Below are 21,894 nucleotides of genomic sequence, written 5' to 3' on the forward strand. Positions count from 1 at the left end.
GCTGGTGCTGCCGTGCGGGGGAACTTGGGACAGGCACCACCACAGCAGAAACCTACATGTGGCAGTGGAGAGCAGGTAAGGACCTGCTCTTTTACTTAACGATCCTGCTCGCCCTCCCCCTCCCCATGGCACCCAACCGGTTCACACACATCCCTACCAAACAGTCCCCACAAGACATAGAAATAGCTGTCTCTGGTCTACTTCTCATTGAGATGGTAAACTTGTGTCTGGGCTGCACCATTTAGGACTGCAGGTGGGATCTTACATGTTTGAATTGCGCCACCATTAAAAAAAAATCCTGCACACGGAAAACTAGCTTATCGGGGGAAAGCTAGGTTAGATTTTACCATAACATTTAGATTTGCACATGTGGGTTTTTGTTGTTGTTGTTTTGTACTGAAAAGAATTCATTTGTGTCAGCCCCTACAGATCCCAGTCTCCATCCATGTGTAGCCATGCACCTGCAGTAATGCTGACCCTCACACTACTATAATCAAAAGAGGAGCTATCAAGGCACAGTTCCCTGCCGCCACCCACCCCCCGCCCCCACTTCTGATTATCTTAACCAGCTTGATTGAACTTCTAGGGAACAAGGCCTTGGAGAGATGTCTCAAAGGTTCAAGACCAGAGATACAAATTCAGCAGCCAATCCCACCAATAGTCACCTCACTTTCAAAAGGGAAATAAATAAATAAATAAATAAATAAATATTCCTATGAATCACTTCCTGTGTAGTGGTGGTTTTTCAAAAAGAAAGAACTCTGACTCTAAAGAACTCTGACTTAATTTTAGAATTTAATCTTTGCACTGGAGCAATTAAAATCTCTGGAAACAAAGAGCTTCAGCTTCAAATCCCTGACAAGCTTCAGTGGGGAAGAGCTATAATTTGCTGCTTAAATGGAAATGCTAGTATGGCTTATGATGTCTCCAGCTGGTTCTTGTACACTTGACACTGCTAGTAAAAATCAATTTACATAGGTTGACTGAGGTGTGCTGAGGTTGCAGGAAACCCCAGGACCATTTCTCCTTAACTTGAATTAACAACATGCATAATAATCTGTGTAAACTGAATACAACATATTTAATAAGTAGCAGTGCTGTATGTGTTTTTCCTTATTCTTCTTGAAAACACTGGCCAACTGTGCAGAGGATTCAAGAACCCCCCTTGTCGCCGTCTTCTCCACCCACATTCTTTAGGCATTGATTCTCTCCACATTATGTGAGGGCTGGGTTGAAAAACCTGTACCATAATAGCTTTGGGGCGTTGAGAAAGTCTAAACAATGAGTAGTGTCTCCAAGGAACTTCTCCTCCGACAGAAAATGACATCAGTGGAAGAGAAGTCCCAGTTCAAAAAACTGCCTAGCTGCATTAGATAACCTTTCTAACGCACTAACAGAGATGCAGTGTGAAACATGTTGCTTTGTATATTTAAAGGAAAAGGTGTACTGAAAATGAGATAATGCAATGCAATATAGAACAATGATTTAAGTGCTATATGAGCTTACAAAAGATTCCTCTTATTCAGACCAATGAAAACTAGCTGGCATCAAGGGTGGCTTGAGGGGGTGCAATAGGGGGAAGCACATACACACCCCGACAACTGGCTTGCCCCACCCCAACCTCATATCTGTTTCAGAAATATAATATGTGGGAAACAGCTCATACACTCATACATGCACTTTGCTCCTCAATTTTCTTTTCTGGTGCCACTATTGGTTGGCATTGTATTCTTACTTTGCATCCTGTGGTAAGTTTGGGCTACAGGCCTTGAGCTGAATTTGAGGTAATGCTCATATCTTGTTATTGGGATGATAATCAGTGCAAGAGGGCTACGAGTGCTGAACAATCAATGGGATACATATTGGACATATATTTCAGAGAGAGAGAGAAGTAAGAAGAGTAAACAACAAAAATAATAAACTACTCCCTCTGTTACTAACATGAGTCCCTCATGTGGTGGTTTCCGAGAAGGAGAGGAATGGGATATGGTACGGTGTATGGTATGAGTAGGGATATCCACTAATGGTTAATGATCCCCTGCTAACTGACCAAAGAGGCATCTTTTTAAAGAGGTGATTATCTCTATTTAGCAGGGGGAGAGCAACTGGCCCTATCCAGCCCCAGCACAGCATCCCTTCAGTGGCTGTTTGTCTTATGTTTCTTCTTTGGATTGTGAGCCCTTTGGGGACAGGGAGCCATTTTATTTTATTTATTTATTTTTATCTATGTGGGAACTTTGGGAATTATTGACTATTGGTGGGATTGGCTGTGACTATTGGTGGGATTGGCTGCTTATCTGTGACTATTGGTGGGATTGGCTGCTTATCTTTGGGAACTTTTGTTGAAAAGTGGTCTGTTAGTATTTGTAAGGCACCCTAAATATGTAAGGAGGAAAGAATTGAAACATCTTCCTGAAATCTCAGTTGGGGTGAGAAAACGTGTGCCCTGAGATATGTGAGCTTAATTCTGCACCCTTCCAAACAGGATCTTTAAATTTCAAGTATTGACCTTTTTAGTTTAAATGACTATAGTGAGTGTTGCTATAGTGTTGCTGATTATAAAAACATGTAACTTATTCTTTAAAACTTCATAGTAATAACTTGAAATAGCTTCAAAATGTAACTTCATATAATAAAATATTCTTTAAAAGTAAAAATAAAAAAGACCATGAGGAGGGGAGAACTGGTCTCAGAGAAAATGCTTCTCAGTGAGTCTCAACCCTTCACCCATTGTTTTCCTCACAAGTCTGGCTTGTAATAGTGATGGATAAAGTACCAGTGAAAACAAAGAGGAAACCTGGTGTGTACACACAACACAAACTTCAGTAAACTGCAGGTCACTGAAAAGAGAATATGTCTCATTTTCTGTCCAAATTAAAAATTGCTACTAAGAACTCCAGCATCTTAATTCAACAAAGAATTACAGATGTAGCTTTTTGCTTTCATTAAACAACAGTGTAAGCAGCTCATCAATAGACATGCAACCATCTCCACTGTGAAACCTTTGGGCAGAGAAAACCATGAATGCAAGCTGGCCAGTCTGCTCAAGGTACACTTGCTCATTCAGGAGCAAACTCCCAACATCACCACCAGGAATGTTACTTAAGATTTGACTGCACTTGCCACTACCTTGCCTTCTAAGCTGAACAAAGATAATATTTACTACAGGACAATATACAACAAATGTTGCAATGAGAACATTTGATTGTTTCCCCTGTGTCTGATTTTGCAGTCCTTCCTCACTCTCCATAGGTAGAATGCATCTTAATGATCAGTTAGATATTCAACTTGTTCTCGTATAACATGGAATGTTGGAATCTCCAGAGTTTGTTTTCTAAAGCTACTCTGAATTAGAACAATAATATTATAGGAGACAAGCTCCGGTTTGGCCATGAATTCATGGTCTCTACCTAACAAACAAATATTGACCTGAATAGCAGGGGATTCAGAGTTGATTCTAAAATAAACAGTTGATTCCGAATTCCACATGTTGGAATTCCATGCACTGTGACATGGAAGCAAAAGCTTGCCATGGCTTGATCTAAAGCTCTTGCAAATTGTATTCTGCCCTCTGTGTTTAGCTCCTTCAACTCAGTGGCCAAAATGACATGTGATGCAAAGTTGGCGATTCCGACTCATTAAGGCTGCTGCACATATGAAAGGCAGCCCCAGCAGTGCCAAGGAGGCAGGTAGCTGTGCAACAACTTGAAACAGTATGCAGGCACTTGCATCACACTAATGGAAGTAGCACTGCAGAAGTCCCTATGCACTGTTTGAAGTTATTGTGCAATTGCCGCTGAGTATGCCTTTCATGTGCACAGCAGGCCTGGCAGGTTGTAAGTGCCAACATTGCATTGCGTGTCATGACAGCAAGCAGGCAGTGAAAGAGACAAACTCAACACTGGGAATAATTAGGAAAGTGACCGAAAACAGAATGGTTGGCATCATCATGCCTTTCTGTAAATATCTATGGTGCCCTTGCATTTCTAATGCATTTCTAATGCTGCGTACAATTGTGGCCACCCCATCTCAAAAAGGATATCCTAGAACTGGAAGAGATATAGAAAAGGGCCACCAAAGTGATCAGGGGGTTGGAATACCTTCCCTGTGAGCAAAGCTGCACAACTTCAGTCCTCCTGCAGATGTTGAACTTCAACTGCCACAATCCTTGACTATTGGCCACTGTGGCTGGAGATGATGGGAGCTGAAGTCCAAAAACAGCCGGAGGGTCAAAGTTGCACAGTCCTGCTGATGAGGAAAGGCTGAAACCTTTGAGAAACTTTACTTTAGGACAGGGAATGAGGTGGTGGTGACAGAGCCTTATAACATTATGCACAGGGTTAAGGACACAGGCAAAGAGAAATTTTCATCCTTCTCTCCCAAAACAAGTACTTGGGATCACACAATGAAACGTATTGGCAGTAGATTCAGAACAGACAAAAGTAATAACATATGGAATTCAGTCATAGGATGCAGTGATGGCCACTAGCTGAGGCCACTACTTTTAATAAAGAGTTAGACAAATTCATTGTCTATCGATGGTTATGAACCATTATTATTATTATTATATGAACCATGAGAGAAACATGAAACTTCAAAGTTCAGATGCAGTGTTCCTTGAATACCAGTTGCTGGAGGGCAAACATTGGGAACAGAGCTGCTGTATGAATGCCGGCCCCAATTCAACCAGAATACCAGAGAAGGCATTCAATCACTCTAAAATTTCCATTGGCCGATAAACTCTGTGAGAATTTTGTAACAAGTAGATTATTTTATTTATAGCCTAAAGACTTGTGCCCATTCATGTGTACAGATTTAGCGAATTCTTTATTGTCTAGCTTTAGTGGAGAAAATTGGCAGAAACAAACAGGTAAGGTAAACTGGAAAACCAAAAACACATTGCTGCCAATCCTGTTACTCAGTGACACCTCCCCTCAAATCGCTTCTCGTCCCCTTCTGTGTCCAACTCAATCTACTTGAACTTACTTTTAAAGTTCCCCATAGTCTCAGACCACCCTCTATTTTGGCCCTTGTTTCTCATTACAGTGGTCCCTCGACTTACGTAGTTAATCCGTTCCGAACGGACGTTCGTAAGTCGAAATTTTCGTAGGTCGAAAAGCGCACCCACGGAGGTCTGGAAACATTCGTAAGTCGAGGAAACCGCATCTAAAAATTCGTAAGTCGAGGAAGCCAAATCTAAACCGCCAACTACTTCCGGTCTTTTTTGTCGTTCGTAAGTCGAAAACGTTGGTTGTCGAGTAGTTCGTAGGTCGAGGGACTACTGTATATCCTTCTTCATGACCTCTGCTCCTCAACCATCCAAAGGTCTCGTGCTCTTTCTCATGACTCCACCCATTCTAGCCTATTGCCCCTTCTCTGAACAGGTATTGTCATCTCTCTGTCTCCCTTCAAATCCTTCCTCAAACTTTACTGCTTCTGGGAGTTTTCGTTTGCCTCATCCCTTAATCCTCATTCCCAATACTGTTTTAAAGAGATAAAACTGCATTTATGTACATTCAACCCTTCCTATCTTTGCATCTCCCCTACAAAACTGTAACACCACACTCTATGTATTCTCCTACAGTAATTGGATCAACTGATTCGTGAGCTCATTCTCACAACCAACATAAAGATAAAAGGCAGCAAACCCAGTTTTTGCTGCTCTTGAGAACTCACAGGAAGCCGAAGCCCTCCAACTCAGTCTACTCAAATGTAGGCAGCAGCCTAACTTTTTAACCTTGATTTTAACTAAGAGAGGACAAAAACAGCAGCTGCATAACCTTAGAGTTTGACTTTATGTTGAATTCACTGTTTAAAATTGTTCTCGGCTGCCGGAGGCCATGTTTATCACAGAGTTCAGTGGCTAGAGGGGCCAGTCGTGGATAGCTGATGCTGTACTAAGACCTGTCTCTTTACTGGGAGCACAGTACATCATGGGATACTTGAAGGACCTAGTTCCCCTTTTCTCTTTATGGACAAAGAAGTTGCTGCAGTCATCTGAGTGGTGAAGTGACCAAATGGAGGCTCTAATCATCGGTGGGAATCAGGGTTGGGGTTCTTTCCTCCTGCAAAATACCCCAAATTGTTGTGTGAAAGACCTTAGTAACCCTTTCCATACTGTGCAACCTTTCATGTGGGTCTAAAATAACCCTTCAGAAAAACTGTAGTTTTAAATTAGACCCCAACGAATGTAAATAGGGTGAGTAAATCATTGTATGTCCATAGTAAATGACCCCCAGATGGTAAAAAGTCTCATAATAGCTCCTTTATGTTGATACAGCAATTAATATAAGGGAGTGTTAAACTGCTAACCATCCTATCTTTTTATTCATAGCTTCAGGAGATATTTGAGTTGAAGGGGGAAGTGTATGAATATTTTATTTGAAGGAATAATTGCTTGAAGGCTATCAGGTCTCATTACAGTGTCAGACATCATCCCTATATTATTCAACTGGCATACTATCAATAATAATCCTTAAAATAATTTTATATTTTACATTAAATCTAGGGTCTCTGCCAAATCCATTAAAAAATAAACATAAAAGAGGGCAGGGGGAGATGGCAACATGGGTCTTTTTGAGCTCACTATTAGATTAGTGTTACCAGATTTCACAAGTGGGTTTTCAAATAAAGTAAAGGAAGTAAATATTGAGCAACATTTATTATTTCATTTATAACAACATTTATTGAGCAACATTTATTATTTACTAAAAACACATAATTTTAAGTTGACTGAATTAAATAGTTCCAAGAAAAAGTCAAATGTGTGTAGCAGTATCCAAACCCATTAATTTGCACAAACTGTTAACCTGCTGTAATTTGACACAAACATGGTATGTATACAATTGATAGACAGCTCATCTACATTCATAACACGGGGGTCAAAAAATGTTGGCTCAGTTCACCAGCCACACAAAATATTTTACTTGTCAGATGTTTCCTCAAGCTATGCTGGTATATTACTTGTCAGGACATTTTTCACTTGTCAGGCATCAATTTTTACTCATCAAGGACAAGTAGACTAGTGGATTTCCTGAGCCATGCCCATATGAATACAATCCAAATTTATTCATTTTAGTAGGCACCTTCAGCGAGGGAAACCAGTTCCCCACTGGACCCATCACAATGTAGCTCTACAGATGGTTGGAGCAAAATCACATTCATGCCACAGCATCTAGCCATACAATATTAATGGATGGAGGGGAAACAGAGCAAAATAGCACTCTATCACTTAGCTCAGTCAGAACTGGTCTACATGTTACTTTTACAAGGATGGTTATCTTATCTTCATCTCATCAAATGCCCTACCTCCCAGAATTAACCACAAAACCTGGGACCGTCACAGAAAATTGTACCCTAAACCCACACACCAAAGGTAGTCACAACCAGCAGGAGCAGGGAAGGTCTCTATATGATGGCCCCAAACTAATGCCTTGAATTCCGGTTCACAGTATGGCTGGCGTGTGAAATGTTCAGCATTTCACCACAGAAATGCTGAACCACATGGTAAAAATATTGTATAGACCAGCTCTAATAATACTGTCAAAATAGGTGTGGAAACAGGCGGGAGAAGTTCATGATCCTCTTTCAGTAGCTCATGCCGCCTTAGGCAGACCCACTCTGAGAAACCCAGGCCTAGATAGTTCTGAAGCAGAGAGAGATAATCCACATCTATTTGATAGGCAGCTTTAAAACTTTAACAAAGAAAAATATTATTCACCTTGAAATGCTATTGGTGTTTTCCATAAGAGCATTATCTTTAGTTCCCCTTCACACACAGCCTCATAACAAAGAGAAAGTGCTGAGTCACAGCTCAGAGATCACAAGCAAGGAGAATTAAGCTCAACTCTTCTATATGTTTCTAAGAGACTCTGGAAAATAATGAAAGATGGTTACTGAGAAGAAGAAAAAGCCAAGGATTAGGATATCCAAACCTTTTCCAATATACCAGCTGACATTTTATAGAGATGTACTTTATTTTTTTCATTTGACAACTGGTATTCCTTTTGCTGGCTGGCTGGCCTAGTACAATCAGAAGCACAAAACCCAAATTAAATGAAATCCCAAGATATTGTCTTTGCTGGCTCTTCTGTATTCGGAAGTCATGTGAAGATGCCATTGTTCAGTTTTTTAAAAAAACAAACTACGACACAGAAGTAATCAAAGGCTATATGACCCGCAGCAATTCCCACACATTTCCCCTTAAATTAATCTCTAGTCAACATAAAACAGGCAGCTGTTAGAGAACAACAGACTGGTATGCAAGATACATACAACATTAATCAGTTGTCAACACTTGACTATTTCTAAAGCATGGCCATCTGCTCAAAAGCTCATATTAATTTAAAATCTGTCAGAGTAAGAAATACAGATTAATAAAAACAAATGGAAATGTGCCTCCCAGTCTCAGCTCGATTCCACAGATATTACTTTATTTTACATGGCAGAACATTTATATTTTGACCACCCTCTGAAGCACACAGCTTGGCTGACCATCACCAAGAGCTATGTGCTGTGCTGGACTTGATGGCACTAGCATGGTGTCTAATGTCACCTACATGGTGAATAGATGACAACTCAATCCAGACTTTTAGGTAGGATGAGTTCGTATAGTTATTCAGAATACTACTGAATAGCATCCAGACTTTCAACAAAGGGGTACTCCATTATTGGAAGCTCCTTCCACAGACAAAAGAGAATTGTGTTCACACAAAAAGTTGTTGCGTGAACTCACTCAGGACCTGGTGTGTGATGTCAGTGTCATCGACGCTTTAGGGAACAGTGACCATAGTGCGATCAAATTCAGCATACACGCAGGAAGAGGATCACCAAGGAAGTCTAACACAGACACTTTGAATTTCAGAAGAGGAAACTTCTCCAAAACGAGGAGTATGGTGAAAAGAAGGCTGAAAAGGAAAATCAGGAGAGTGACTTCACTCCAAAATGCATGGAGTTTACCGCAATACTAGCAGCCCAGTTAGATTGTATACCCAAAAGGAGCAAAGGGACCACTAAGTCCAGGAGGATGCCAGCATGGCTAACAAGTAACATCAAGGAAGCCATAATGGGGAAGAAGACTTCCTTCTGAAATTGGAAGGCCTGTCCAAATGAAGAGAACAGAAAGGAACACAAACTTCACCTTGCACTTCTGGCAAAAGAAGTGCAAGGTGACAATAAGGGAGGTGAAAAGAGAGTTTGAAGAACATTTAGCTAAAAGCATCAAGGGGAATAACAAAAACTTCTTTAAATACATCAGATGCAGGAAACTTGCCAGGGAGGTTGTTGGACCATTAGACAATGAGGGAGTGAAAAGGATTATTAAGGAGGATATGGAGGTTGCAGAAAAGCTCAATGAGTTTTTTGCATCCGTCTTCACGGCAGACAGAGGCGTATCTAGGGAAAATAGCGCCTAGGGCAAGCAATGGAATTGCGCCCCCTGTCCAAACATCCGACACCCATCTTTCAGATAACTTTACCATAATATCAGCTCAAAAATACAAGTCAAGCTCGTTAATCTTTTAATATTTCAAAAACTATTTAGCTGTGGGTGTAGCCAGACCAAAAAGTGCTGGAAAACTACAAATTTCAGTATGCTGGGGCTCATGAAATACCCAAATACTATGTGGAGGTATACTTGGAAAACTAAACAGAAGTGCCTGTCTAATTCTCTACTATGCATTGTAGCATCACTATTACATAAGTTTTAAAAATAAATGGAGAATTTGGCTTTTCCCAGATACTCTGAAAATAATTAAAGGATATGCAGAGTAAACTGTGTCACAGCTTGGAATATATTCTATTTTATATATCTATAATATATTTCAGAAAGACAGTTAAAATGAGAGAAAGAGAGCAAGAAACTCCCAGTGGGCCTTAATATTATGGATTTCACACTGAATCAAAGACAAACTCACCATTAATAGCCATATTATTAAGACATCACATTTAACTCACTTGTCACAAGATGCAAAGTAAGAGCAAATGAATACAATCCTAGCTCATAAGCTTCAGCTCATTATTCACAAGCCCTGATTCTCTGTACATAGTGCCAAACTGAATATGTGTACAGTGACTTATATTATATTAAAATTTTAAAAATATCTATAGCCCCTTCGGGGGCTTCCTAAAGGCTGTGGGGTGGGTCTGCAAAGGTTCCTCCTCCCCTCGCTGGCCTCTAGGGCTTTACAGGGACCATTTGAGCATGTGCGGTGGCCATTTATATATATATATAATCTCCGCTGAAAACAAAATGGCTGCCATGCAAGCTCAAATGGCCTCTGTGAGGCCTGGCATGGCCTAGGGCCTCACAGAGGCCATTTGAGCATGCACAGTGGCCATTTTGTTTTCGGTAGCCATTTTAATTTTTTTTTAATTTTACAAAATTGCGCCCCCCTTCAAGTGGCGCCCGGGGCATGTGCCTTGCCTGCCCTACCCTAGATACGCCCCTGACGGCAGAGGATACTGAGCATATACCTGTTCATTTCTGGGGATGGAGGTTAAAGAACTGAGTCAGATAGAAGTGACAAGAGATGATGTTCTAAACTATCTGGAAAAACTGAAAACTAGCAAACTGCCTGGACCAGATGGCATTCATCCAAGAGTTCTCAAAGAACTCAAATGTGAAATTGCCAACCTCCTTGCTAAAATATATAACTTATCCCTGCAATCGGGCTCTGTATTGGAGGATAGAGAGAAATTCTTCTTCCTCTCCCATAACACTAGAACCAGGGGTCATCCCATGAAATTGATTGCCGGGAAATCTAGGACCAACAAACGGAAGTGCTTTTTCACACAACGCATAATCAACTTGTGGAATTCTCTGCCATGAGATGTGGTGACAGCCAACAACCTGGATGGCTTCAAAGGGGTTTGGATAACTTCATGGAGGAGAGGTCTATCAACGGCTACTAGTCGGAGGGATATAGGCCACCTCCAGCCTCAAAGGCAGGATACTTCTGAATAGAAGTTGCAGGGGAGTAACAGTAGGAGAGAGGGCATGCCCTCAACTCCTGCCCGTGGCTTCCAGCGGCATCTGGTGGGCCACTGTGCGAAACAGGATGCTGGATTAGATGGGCCTTGGGCCTGATCCAGCAGGGCTGTTCTTATGTTCTTATGACTGGAAAGTAGCCAATGTAACACCGATTATCAAAATGGGATCCGGGGTGATCCGGGAAATTACAGGCCAGTTCACTTAATGTCAGTTTCAGGCCAATTGATGGAAAGCATCCTCAAGGATAAAATTATAAAGCACACAGAACAACAGGCCCTGCTGGGAGAGAACCAGCATGGCTTCCGCAAAGGTAAATCTCCCTTTATGAACCTTTTGGAGTTCTTTGAGAGTGTCAACATGTGTGTGGATCAAGGTGATCCAGTTGACATAGGATACCTACATAGTATACAAAAAAACTTTCAACAAAGTTCCTCATCAAAGACTCCTGAGAAAACTTAGCAGTCATGGGATAAGGGGACAAGTACACGTGTGGATTGCTAACTGGTTGAAAGACAGGAAACAGAGGGTAGGGATATATGGAGAGTTTTCACAATGGAGGGAAGTAAGAAGTGAGGTCCTGCAGGGATCTGTACTGGGAATGGTGATTTTTAATTTATTCATAAATGATCTAGAAGTAGGGGTAAGCAGCGAGGTGGCCAAATTTGCAGATGATACCAAACTCTTTTGGGTAGTGAAATCCAAAACGGATTTTGAGGAACTCCAAAAGGATATCTCCAAACTGGGTGAGTGGGCAACAAAATGGCAAATGCAGTTCAATGTTGGCAAGTGTAAAATGATGCACATTGGGATAAAAAACCCCAACTTCAAGTATATGCTGATGGGATCTGAGCTGTCGGTGACTGACCAGGAAAGCGAACTTGGGTCGTGGTGGACAGCTCATTGAAAGTGTCGACTCAATATGCAGCAGCTGTGAAAAAGGCCAATTCCATGCTAGGGAGCATTAGGGAGGGGATTAAAAAAAACAATGGCTAATATTATAATGCCCTTATACAAAACTATGGTGCAGCCACACCTAGAGTACAGCATACAATTCTGGTCACCACATCTAAAAAAGGACATTGTAGAACTGGAAAAGGTGCAGAAGAGGGCAACCAAGATGATTAAATGTCTAGAGCACCTTTCTTATGAGGCAAGGCTACAACACCTGGGGCTTTTTAGTTTAGAAAAAAGACGACTGCGGGAAGACATGATAGAGGTCTATAAAATCATGCATGGTGTGGAGAAAGTGGAGAGAGAGAAATTCTTCTTCCTCTCACACAACACTAGAACCAGGGGTCATCCCATGAAATTGATTGCCGGGAAATTTAGGACCATCAAACAGAGGTATTTTCTATAAATACTTCCAGGCCACCTTCTACCATTTATCTGAGCAAGAAGTTAACTGCCATGCTCTCAGTTCCTGCTCCTGTGATCTCTGCCCGCCACCCTGCCTATTTGCTCCATCCAAGCTGGTTCCGTCCCTCTAATGCCTGTTAAAATTCTCAGCTTCCTGATTCTACCACTCCTTCCTGACCTCCATTCCAGGACTAATAGTTAGTAACGTACTTCAGTGTTTTGCTTGTGACATATTCTGACGTGGATTGCACAGAATGAGTAAACACCGGGCTAAAAATTGAGGAGCTTTGGTCTTTCTCATCTCTATTTAAAATCAAGCATTAGAAATAGGGGAGAATGAAGACCGTCATTTAAAGCTGAGAGAGGTTCAGGTGTCTGTACTGGAATAAGGAAGCACAAATTACTTCCAAACCCACTCCACCTGAAGGCTGGCAGACATGCTAAGGTTGCTAAGCAATCAAATGCAACTCAAGCCGCACACTTTTAGGTAGGATGAGTTCTTATAGACATTCAGAATACTGCTACTATAACCTCATCAGAAAATGTATAAGCAAGAAGCAGGCTTAAGAGAGTTTCTCTCTCTCCACTCTCACAGCAGATTTTTGCTGGTGTATTGTGACACTTTGCTGGTGTACACACTCTGCTGGTGTACCCTGTTCACATATTATGTTCAACACATGAACAATCTGTGTACAGTGTATGCATGTGCAGATCTGTACGCACGTATAGTTCTTCACGTTATGTTCAACAAGCATGTATGGTAGTATGCTTCCTATCTGTAGCCTGCATTTGAGGGCCTGTACCCAAGTTCAGTTTTAAAGTGAACACATGAATATAATTGACACTAAAATATGTATATGTGTACAGGCACCTGTACACATGTACAATGTAATGTTTGAATAGGCCTCCGGTCTCCACAATTTTCAAAAAAGTCCCAAAGAGGAGTAATAACAAACTTAATTTGTTAGTCATCCCATAACCAATCATTCTCTGGGAGGCTCACAACAATACAATAAAATCATCCAGTTAAAACACATAACACAAAATGAACAAATTATGATATAAAATAGGAAATACAAAATACAGTACAAAACTTTTTAAAATCAGTTTTTAAAAGCCTGAGTGATCAGAAAGGTCTTCACCTGGCATCAGGGCCAGATTAAGACATGCTGAGGCCCTAAGCTATGTGACGCTTGAGGCCCTATAGCATTTTTTTTTTTTAAAAAGCACCTAACGAAAAGGATTAAAAAGGATTTTGTGGATAAAATCTCAAGTATTCAGGCTGAACTAGATTCCATGGTTATTTCAGGGTCTACTACAAAGGTGTCCAGCAACTCCTCTTATAGAATTAGATTGGATCACTTTCAGTTTGTGACTCCTGTAGGATATGGACAAACTGCTTTGAACTGTGCACCCTACAACCTGCTCTCTTGACCCTTGCCCAACTTGTTTTATTTCATCTAGTAATTGTACTTTTGTAATCTTACTTTTAAAAACCTGCATTGGATCCCTCCATTAACTAATTACAGACCCATTTCCAATCTTCCATGGTTGGGCAAGGTGATTCAGTGGGTGGTTGCCTCTCAGCTCCAGGCAGTTTTGGATGATACAGATTATCTAGACCCATTTCAAACTGGCTTTTGAGTGGGCATAGGTTGAGACTGCCTTGATTGGCCTGATGGATATCTCCAACTAGATATTGACAGGAGTGTGACTCTGCTGATCCTTTTGGATCTCTTGGTGGCTTTCAATACAATTGACCATGGTATACTTCTGGGGTGCCTGAGGGAGGTGGGATTGGGTGGCACTGTTTTACAATGGTTCTGTTCCTATCTCTCTGGTAGATTCCAGATGATGTTGCTTGGAGACAGTTGCTCTGCAAAGCAAGTGTTATTATATGGAGTTCTACAAGACTCCACACTGTCTCCAATGCTCTTTAACATCTACATGAAACTGTTGGGAGAGATCATCAGGAGGTTTGCTGCAGGGTGCTATCAATATGCAGATGACACCCTGATCTATTTCTCCATGTCAACTTCATCCTGAAATGGCATAACGTCTCTAAATGCCTGACTGGAGGCAGTAATGGGCTGGAAGAGGGATAAAAAACTGAAATTGAATCCGAATAAGATGGAAGTACTGATTTTGGGGGGCCAGGACCCGAGAGATGGTTTATATCTGCCTGCACTGGATGGGGTTACACTCCCCACAAAAAAAGAAATACATATCTTGGGAGTGCTCCTAGATCCCAAACTCTCTCTGGTTTCTCAGGCGGAGGTAATGGCCAGGAGCACTTTTTATCACCTTCAGCTGATACATCAGTGTAAAGGAATGACTCCTTCTCATTATGTTTTATGGTTTGTTTTTCTTCAGTTTGTTCTGTGCTCCCTCCAAGCTCTGCAGGAGTTAAAATGTAGCATCCTCTAACGGCCAAGTCTGCTGTAGAGTTTTGGAGGGAAAGTTACAAAGTGTTTGTGATTGGTTGTCTCCAGGCATAGACAAAAGTTTCTGACTGCCTGAGGAAAGAAACTCCCTGATTGGTTAAGGTATCCTTTTGGAACTGGAAAAAAGGGAGAGTTAAATGGCCAAGAGGAGGAAGGCTGAGTGTTGTGTGAGCCAGAAGGCTGAAACACCAACAGCTGAAACTGGTAGGGAAGGTAGCAATTGAGGGAGCTTGTCCTACTGGAACCTGCTAGGTCTTGGCAGAGAGAGCAAGCTTGTTTTGTATTTTGAATTTTCTACTCTTACTAACTGAACTTTTCATTATTTGTTCCTGTTCCTGTTCCTGTTCCTGTTCCTGTTCCTGTTCCTGTTCCTGTTCTCTCTCTCTCTCTCTCTCTCTCTCTCTCTCTCTCTCTCTCTCTCTCTCTCTCTCCCCCCCCCCAGCTGTGGCCAAGCCCTCACAATCAGCTATGTCCATTTCTGGAGGTAAATGACCATGTACAGCATAGTGGTACATATGCTGGTAACCTCCAGGCTTGACTACTGTAATGCACTCTATATGGGGCTGCCTTTGTATGAAGTCCAGAAACTACAGTTGGTAAAGAATGCAGCAGCCAGACTGGTCTCTGGGACAACCCAAAGGGACCATATAACACCAGTTTTAAAAGAACTGCACTGGCTGCCTATATTTTTCTGAGCTAAATACAAAGTGCTGGTTATTACCTATCAAACCCACAATGGCTTGGGTCCAGGGTACTTAAGAGCATGTCTTCTTTGTCATGAACCCCAACAGTGACACCTATTAAGATCATCTGCTGAGGTCTGGTTGCAATTACCACCAGTTTGTTTGGTGGCGACTCAGAACCCGGTCTTCTCTGTGGCTGCCCCAGGGCTTTGGAATATGCTCTGTCAAAATAAGAGCATCTTCTTCTCTGGTTGCTTTTTAAAAAAACCTTCAAGACACACTTGTATTCTCAGGCTTTTGAAATTAATTTAAAACTTTTTAACTGCTTTTATTCTGTGAATTTGTTTTATCTGCTTTTATTCTGTGAAAGTTTAAGTGTATTCTGTTTTATATTGGCTATGTTTTACATTGTTTACACTGCCTAGATAGATAGATAGATAGATAGATAGATAGATAGATAGATAGATAGATATGGCGGTATATAAATATGATAAATTAATAATAATAAAAACTAGACATAATGTTTCCTTTTTTCATATAGACTTGGCAAAGATGCAATGAAAAGCTAATAATTTTGGCCTTGAGCCATTTTGGAAGGGTGGTATATAAATCAAATCAAATCAAATCGAATTGAATAAATAAATAAATAATTTAAGAAAATAGTAATCTTGCAATTAGCCTATTTGCATTAGAAATACTTTTGTACTGAAAGTACATTATGATTTCTTTAAAATTTTCAGAGGCGCTAATGTACAAAAACACAAGAGGAATTACACAGTTCAGCATTACTAAACTGAAAAAGCCATTGGAGTGGTATCCCTGGGCCCGTGAGCCCCTGCCTTTGCTGGGAAATAGCTCGCTCTTTGCTCTCTCCTCTCCCTTCCCTGACTCAGGGGCAAGCTGCTGGCTTCTGATCAAAGTGTGGAGAGTGTATGATATTATTTGCATAGGATTGAGAGAAAGGGCTTGCCAAGAATGCTACCCGCCCACAAGTCTATTTTAGTTCTTCTGCAGCAGGTTGGGGGAGGGCAGAGAAGAAAAAGGCAAGGGGCTAAGGGGCCCCCATCTCCGCTTTTTAAGGGTGTAGTGTCCATTGGACAAGGGAGGACAATTGGCCCCAGGCCCCTCAGCCAGTCCCCCTTCCTTGCCCTCTCCAGCACCTCACTGGCCGAGTTGTCCTCCCTCCTCTTGTCCCCGGCCTGCTGCTCGCTGGCCGGGCAAACTAAGCTGTCATGGAATACGCGGCTGCTTGTTCTGCCCAGCAGCTGCTTCCATGTCTGTGCCTGCGTATTCCATGGTGCAGAGCACATGACCAACGTGACGTGTTTTGTCTCTCTGAGTCCTGTGCCCACCCAAAGAGAGAGTGAGAATCATGAGGCAAGCAGCAGATAGAGACTAGTGAGGCAGCCCAGAAGAGTTCAGTGCCTGGGAGCAATTGATTCCTTGTTGCAGCTTCAACGTTACCTCAAATATTTCTCAGGTATTAACTTCAACACTCCCTCCCATTCTCTCCGCCTCCCACAAGGGACACCTCGACACATGCCTGGTGCTTGTGGCACATCCCCATCCTCCTTTAGCTTTAGCTCCTCTTGTTTGCAGCTGAGGGGGTAACAAGGATGCCCCCTGGGCCCTGCAGCCAGTGCTGCCTATGGCTGAGGTGCTGCCTCTCCCTCTCAGTCACCTCTGAGGCAAAGCTGCTTTCCCACCGGGACTGAGGAGGCGGCACACGTGGCTCTTGCTAGGTCTCCCTGGCCCTGCTGGCAAAGGCATGCATGGAGAGGAGCAGCAACAACTGCAAAGGCTTTGCTCTCCACTTAGCGCATGCCCACATGCTGTCTCAGAGACGGGTGTGCAGCTCTCCCGCCCTTTCCTCTGTAGGTTGGGTGCTTCTGCTATTCTGGCTGGCCTGCAAGCCAGAAAGTGTGGGGTGGGGGGGAGAGTTAGGGGCCGGCCAGCTGGCCTGCCAGAAAGCGTGGGGGGAGTGGCCAGTTGGCCTGCCAGAGAGCCGGGCATGCCAGTGTGGTGGGGGGGTATAGCGGTGGTTAGTGGGCCAGCTGGAGGGGCAGATGCTCTGTGCCCAGCCCAGGTAGTTATCTCTTAAAACAACACTACCTCAACACCTTCACAGTAATAAAGCACACACTCTCAATTATGTTTTCCCCTTTCTCCTTTATTTTTCCAACCAATTATATAAAACTTGAAATTTAGTTGTTTTCTGTATTCCTAGGTCCCTCATAATGTGAGGCCCTAAGTTGTAGTTTATTTAGCTTGTTCCTAAATCCAGCATTGCATGGTGTCTAAAAGAACAAAGACACCAGGGTGCTTTCCAGATAGCAGCTTAAAATTGCTTCACAACATATAGGCTTGGTGTACATTCGTACGATCTAGGTTTTGACACCATCTTGCATATGGGAATGTTCACACAGCCACAGCCTGTTATTGTATCTTATCTTGGTGTTTCAAGTTTAATGCATTGTATGAGCGTGAGAAAATACTAGATGTTTTGTTTGTGGGTTGTTGGTTTTTTGCAAGTTTGAGCCATCTCTCCCCCGCCCCAAGTCTCTGCCTCTCAGCTTTAGATAGATAGATAGATAGATAGATAGATAGATAGATAGATAGATAGATAGAGTTTTTTCTCCTCTCCCCCCACCACAACTCCCTCCCCAATTTGCTTCACATGTGGGGGTTGTTTCCTCTCCTCCTCCTTTCTCTCACTCTCACCCCTCAAAGACTCAGACAGCTATGGCCACAATCGGTTTATTCCCATTTTGAAGCTGGTTAGGATTAGTGTCAGTGTTCCCTCTAACAGGGATTCCCAGATGTTGTTCACTACAACTCCCAGCATCCAGTTGCAACTCCCAGCATCCAGCATCCAGTTGCAGCATCCAGTTGCAATGGCCTTTGGCTGGGGATTATGGGAGTTGTAGTCCACAATGTCTGGAAATTTCTGTTAGGGGGACACTGGTTAGTGTAGGATTTTACACCATTTCCTCGCTTGCTCAAGGTTGCAGTCTGGAAAGCACCCAGGTGAGCCTCACTTGGGAGGCTATTCCATAGATGGGATGCCACCACCCAGAAAAACCTTCTCCCTAGTAGCCACTCACTTCACCCCATGTGGCAGGACACATGGGACAAGTTGCTTTCTAAGTAACTTGGTCCCAAGCAATTTAGGACTTTAAAGGTTAAATCAGTGCTTTGAACTGGGCCCAGAAACACACTGGGAGATAATTCAAGGTATCACTGAGAATATGTTATATGAAGAAAGACTAAATAAGACAGATTTACCTTATTTGAAGAAGGGGAACTGATGGGTGGGGACCCTTTCATCAGTCTTCAAATGTACAAAAGGTTGCCCTAAGGAGGATAGGAATCCATCTGTTCTCCTTGTCTGGAGAAGAAATGGGCAAAAAATAACAAGTTCAGATTGCCAGCTGAAGCCTAAACATGGACTAGGGATGTGCACAAGCCAGTTCAGCGCCTCCTCTAGGAACTGCCAATCTGGCTCAGGCGCCGGTGTTCAAACCAGCTCAGTGGGGCGGGGAGCAGTTCCCTCAAAAAGCAGGTAAGGAGCTCCTTACCTGCTCATCCCCACCCCCGCTACTTTCCCGCCAGTGGTGCTTGCCCTAGCAACGGCTGTGCAACCTTGCTGACCATGCAAATGGACAGCATGCATGTGTGCTGGCCATGTGTGTGTCGACACCGCACAGAGGCTGCAGGGAACAGCACCACAGCCCAGTGTGGCTATTGCTAGGGCAAGCACTAGCAGCAGAAAAGTGGCAGGGCAGCAGCAGAGCAGTTAAGGACCTGCTTACCAGCTCCTTAAGGAAACCACTTCCCCACCCCGCCAACCCATGCATGAGCCATTCATGCACAACTCTAACATGGACTGCAAAGAATTTTCTAATTGTAAAATTGATGGGACCCTTGAATGGTCTTCCTAGAAAGATAGCAGAATCTTCATCACTGGAGTTTCTTCAGAGCTAGACAGACAAGCATTTGCTTGGATTACTTTTAGATAGATTCACTAGAAGCCACATGTCTGTTGGGAGAGGGAACTTGTACCTGGCCCTTCTGTTTTTAAGGTTCACTCTGCTTGATGCAAGAGCCCACTCAACTCAAGGAAAGCAATTATCACATTCAGGCTGCAGTTTTATGCAGGCTTCCTTGTCAGTCAGCCTCATTCAATTCCACTGGATTTACTTCTGAGGAAGCACACACAAGCCTAGGCTGTCCATATTCTTTAGCTGAGGTCCAACACAGGAACAATTCTCACTTCTGATCACCGTGCGATTTCCAAGTGACACAGTTTTGTATCTAAAGCTATGCTAGTTCCTTCAAGTCTCATTTTATGAGAGGCAATGTGAATACTGTAACACCCTACTGCCAGAGGCAAAAGTCATTTGTTTTGGATGTGAAACATCAGGAGCATTTCCAGATGGAGCTTTTAGCTCACTTCTCCTCTGGAATGGTGGGTGTGCATTAACATATTGGCCAGATTTACCCTGAAGTCCCTGCAAACTATTGGGGAGCACTCCATACACGATTCAGGTTTTGCATTAGGCATTGGAACATTGCCCAGTTTATGTCCGGGTTTTTAAAAAAACCCTTTTTGCATCAATTTTTTTGGGGTGAATTCAAACTCACACTAAACCCACGATAAAGCCTGTTGTCTGAAAATGCTCTCAGAATGGTGTTGGAAAATGACAAGAACTAAAGCACTGCTCCTTTCTTATTGATGTTTTCCAGCCTGTTGGGTGTACTTTTGAGACTTAATCTTCTGCCTCATAAGACTAATTGATTTAGAACATTTATATCACACTTTTCTACATTCTGCTAATGCAGATAATGGGGTTGACCATGATATAAAACAAGATAACATTTTTTAAATGACTAAAATTAAAGTCGGATTACTATCTTAGCCAAAACAACACTACCCCAAGACTGTATCCCCCTCAGTCTCCAGCAGCCTCAGGCACACAGAATTCTTTTATCTGATTGACAACAGGAAACCAAGGAAGAGAGCCAATCGAATGACTCTGCTGAGGGAATCCCAAAGATGGGTGATTGGTATTAATTATGTGGGTCTGCTGTCCTAACTCCAAGGAGCTCAGGGCAGAACAGATGGGTTTTCCCCATTTTATTTATTTTAAATAGAGGCATAAAACAAGGTTATATTTAGCACCACTCTTGTATAACTTTTATATAAATTATCTTGTTGGCTTCTTAGCTAATTCTGATTTTCACACTCCAAAATTGGCCTCCAAACCTGTATCAATACTCCTTTATGCAGATGATGTTGTAATTCTATCCCAAACACAAATCAGTCTGAGAAGGGCACTTAACTCCCTTGTTCTTTACTGCAAGGAGCATGCCCTACAGATCAACTATACCAAAACCAAGATCATGAGATTTGCAAAGTGCCCAAGAACACTGACTCGGTCTATCGATGGATGCAGGATTGAGCAAATCAGTTGCTTCAAGTATTTAGGTACAGTCTTTCAGTCCTCTGGAAGTCGTAAGGCCCACTGAGTATGTGCTACAAAATGCACGGAAGTCCACATCAGTCATTTTGGCTTTCTTTTTTTCCATTTTTACTCCAGAGGGGCCTGTTTCATTCCCACTGCATTAAGGCTGTTTGAATCCAAAGCCCTGGTCCAACTGCTATATGGTGCCCAACTTAGCCCATATACCAATGTTCCAGTATAAGAAGCAGTACAATCTAAATTCCTTAGGATGTTAATCCAAACAGCTAATGGAGTCCCCAGTGCAGTCTTTCAGCTGGAGGCTGGGCTCCTCAGGGTAGAATCTAAGATCTGGCACTTCATCTTGGCTCAAGTCAAATCTTTATCCCCTGGGGCTGCCAGCACTGATGCTAGTGGACAAATTCACTGCTAAATGGGAACGTTCACTTAAGCAGACGTTGCTTACTTATGGCCTGTTACCACAAGCATTAACAGCAATCAGCTTTGACCAGGCCAGGTTGGTGCTCTGTCAAAGAGTCTTGGATGTAGGACAGAAGATTGATCAAGGTCTTATCCCAGGAGAAGCAGTGTTAGGAAACCAAATCTTGAGTACATGCCCTGCCAGATACCTCAACCAGATCACGATAGCCAAGTATCGCAGGGTGTTTACCCAGGCACGGTTCAACATCTTGCACACTGCTGTGCTCGAAGGTAGATTTAACAAAGTTCCATTTGCAGAGAAATCCTGCCCCTGCGACTCAGGAGCAATCAAAACAACAGCACATGTGTTATTATATTGTAGCTTTTACAGGGACATTTGCAGTGTGTATATAACCCCATATTAACTCTTCTGGGCTGTTCTGATGATATTTCTATATGCCATCTTTTATTGGAACATGATGACAAAATTTCTTATGTAGTTGCCAAGTTCTGCCTAATTGCTAGTAGAATTCATAAGA

General features: G+C 42.5%; 1 protein-coding gene across 20 annotated transcripts in view; it reads right to left on the bottom strand.

The window, feature by feature from the left end:
- Positions 1-21,894, bottom strand: part of LOC128339466 (microtubule-associated protein 2-like) — a 416,732-nt gene that overhangs the window by 357,669 nt on the left and 37,169 nt on the right. For 2 of the 20 annotated variants that reach the window (XM_053283450.1, XM_053283449.1), the window contains exons 2-3: positions 8,735-8,906; positions 7,721-7,871 (exon numbers count right to left, since the gene is read on the bottom strand). The exons of the other annotated variants lie outside the window; for them this stretch is intronic. The gene's annotated coding sequence lies outside the window, so the exon portion shown is untranslated. The remainder of the gene's footprint in view (positions 1-7,720; positions 7,872-8,734; positions 8,907-21,894) is intronic. 20 annotated transcript variants of the gene reach the window in all.

This window comes from Hemicordylus capensis, chromosome 1 (assembly GCF_027244095.1).
Source record: "Hemicordylus capensis ecotype Gifberg chromosome 1, rHemCap1.1.pri, whole genome shotgun sequence".
Classification (NCBI taxonomy): domain Eukaryota; kingdom Metazoa; phylum Chordata; class Lepidosauria; order Squamata; family Cordylidae; genus Hemicordylus; species Hemicordylus capensis.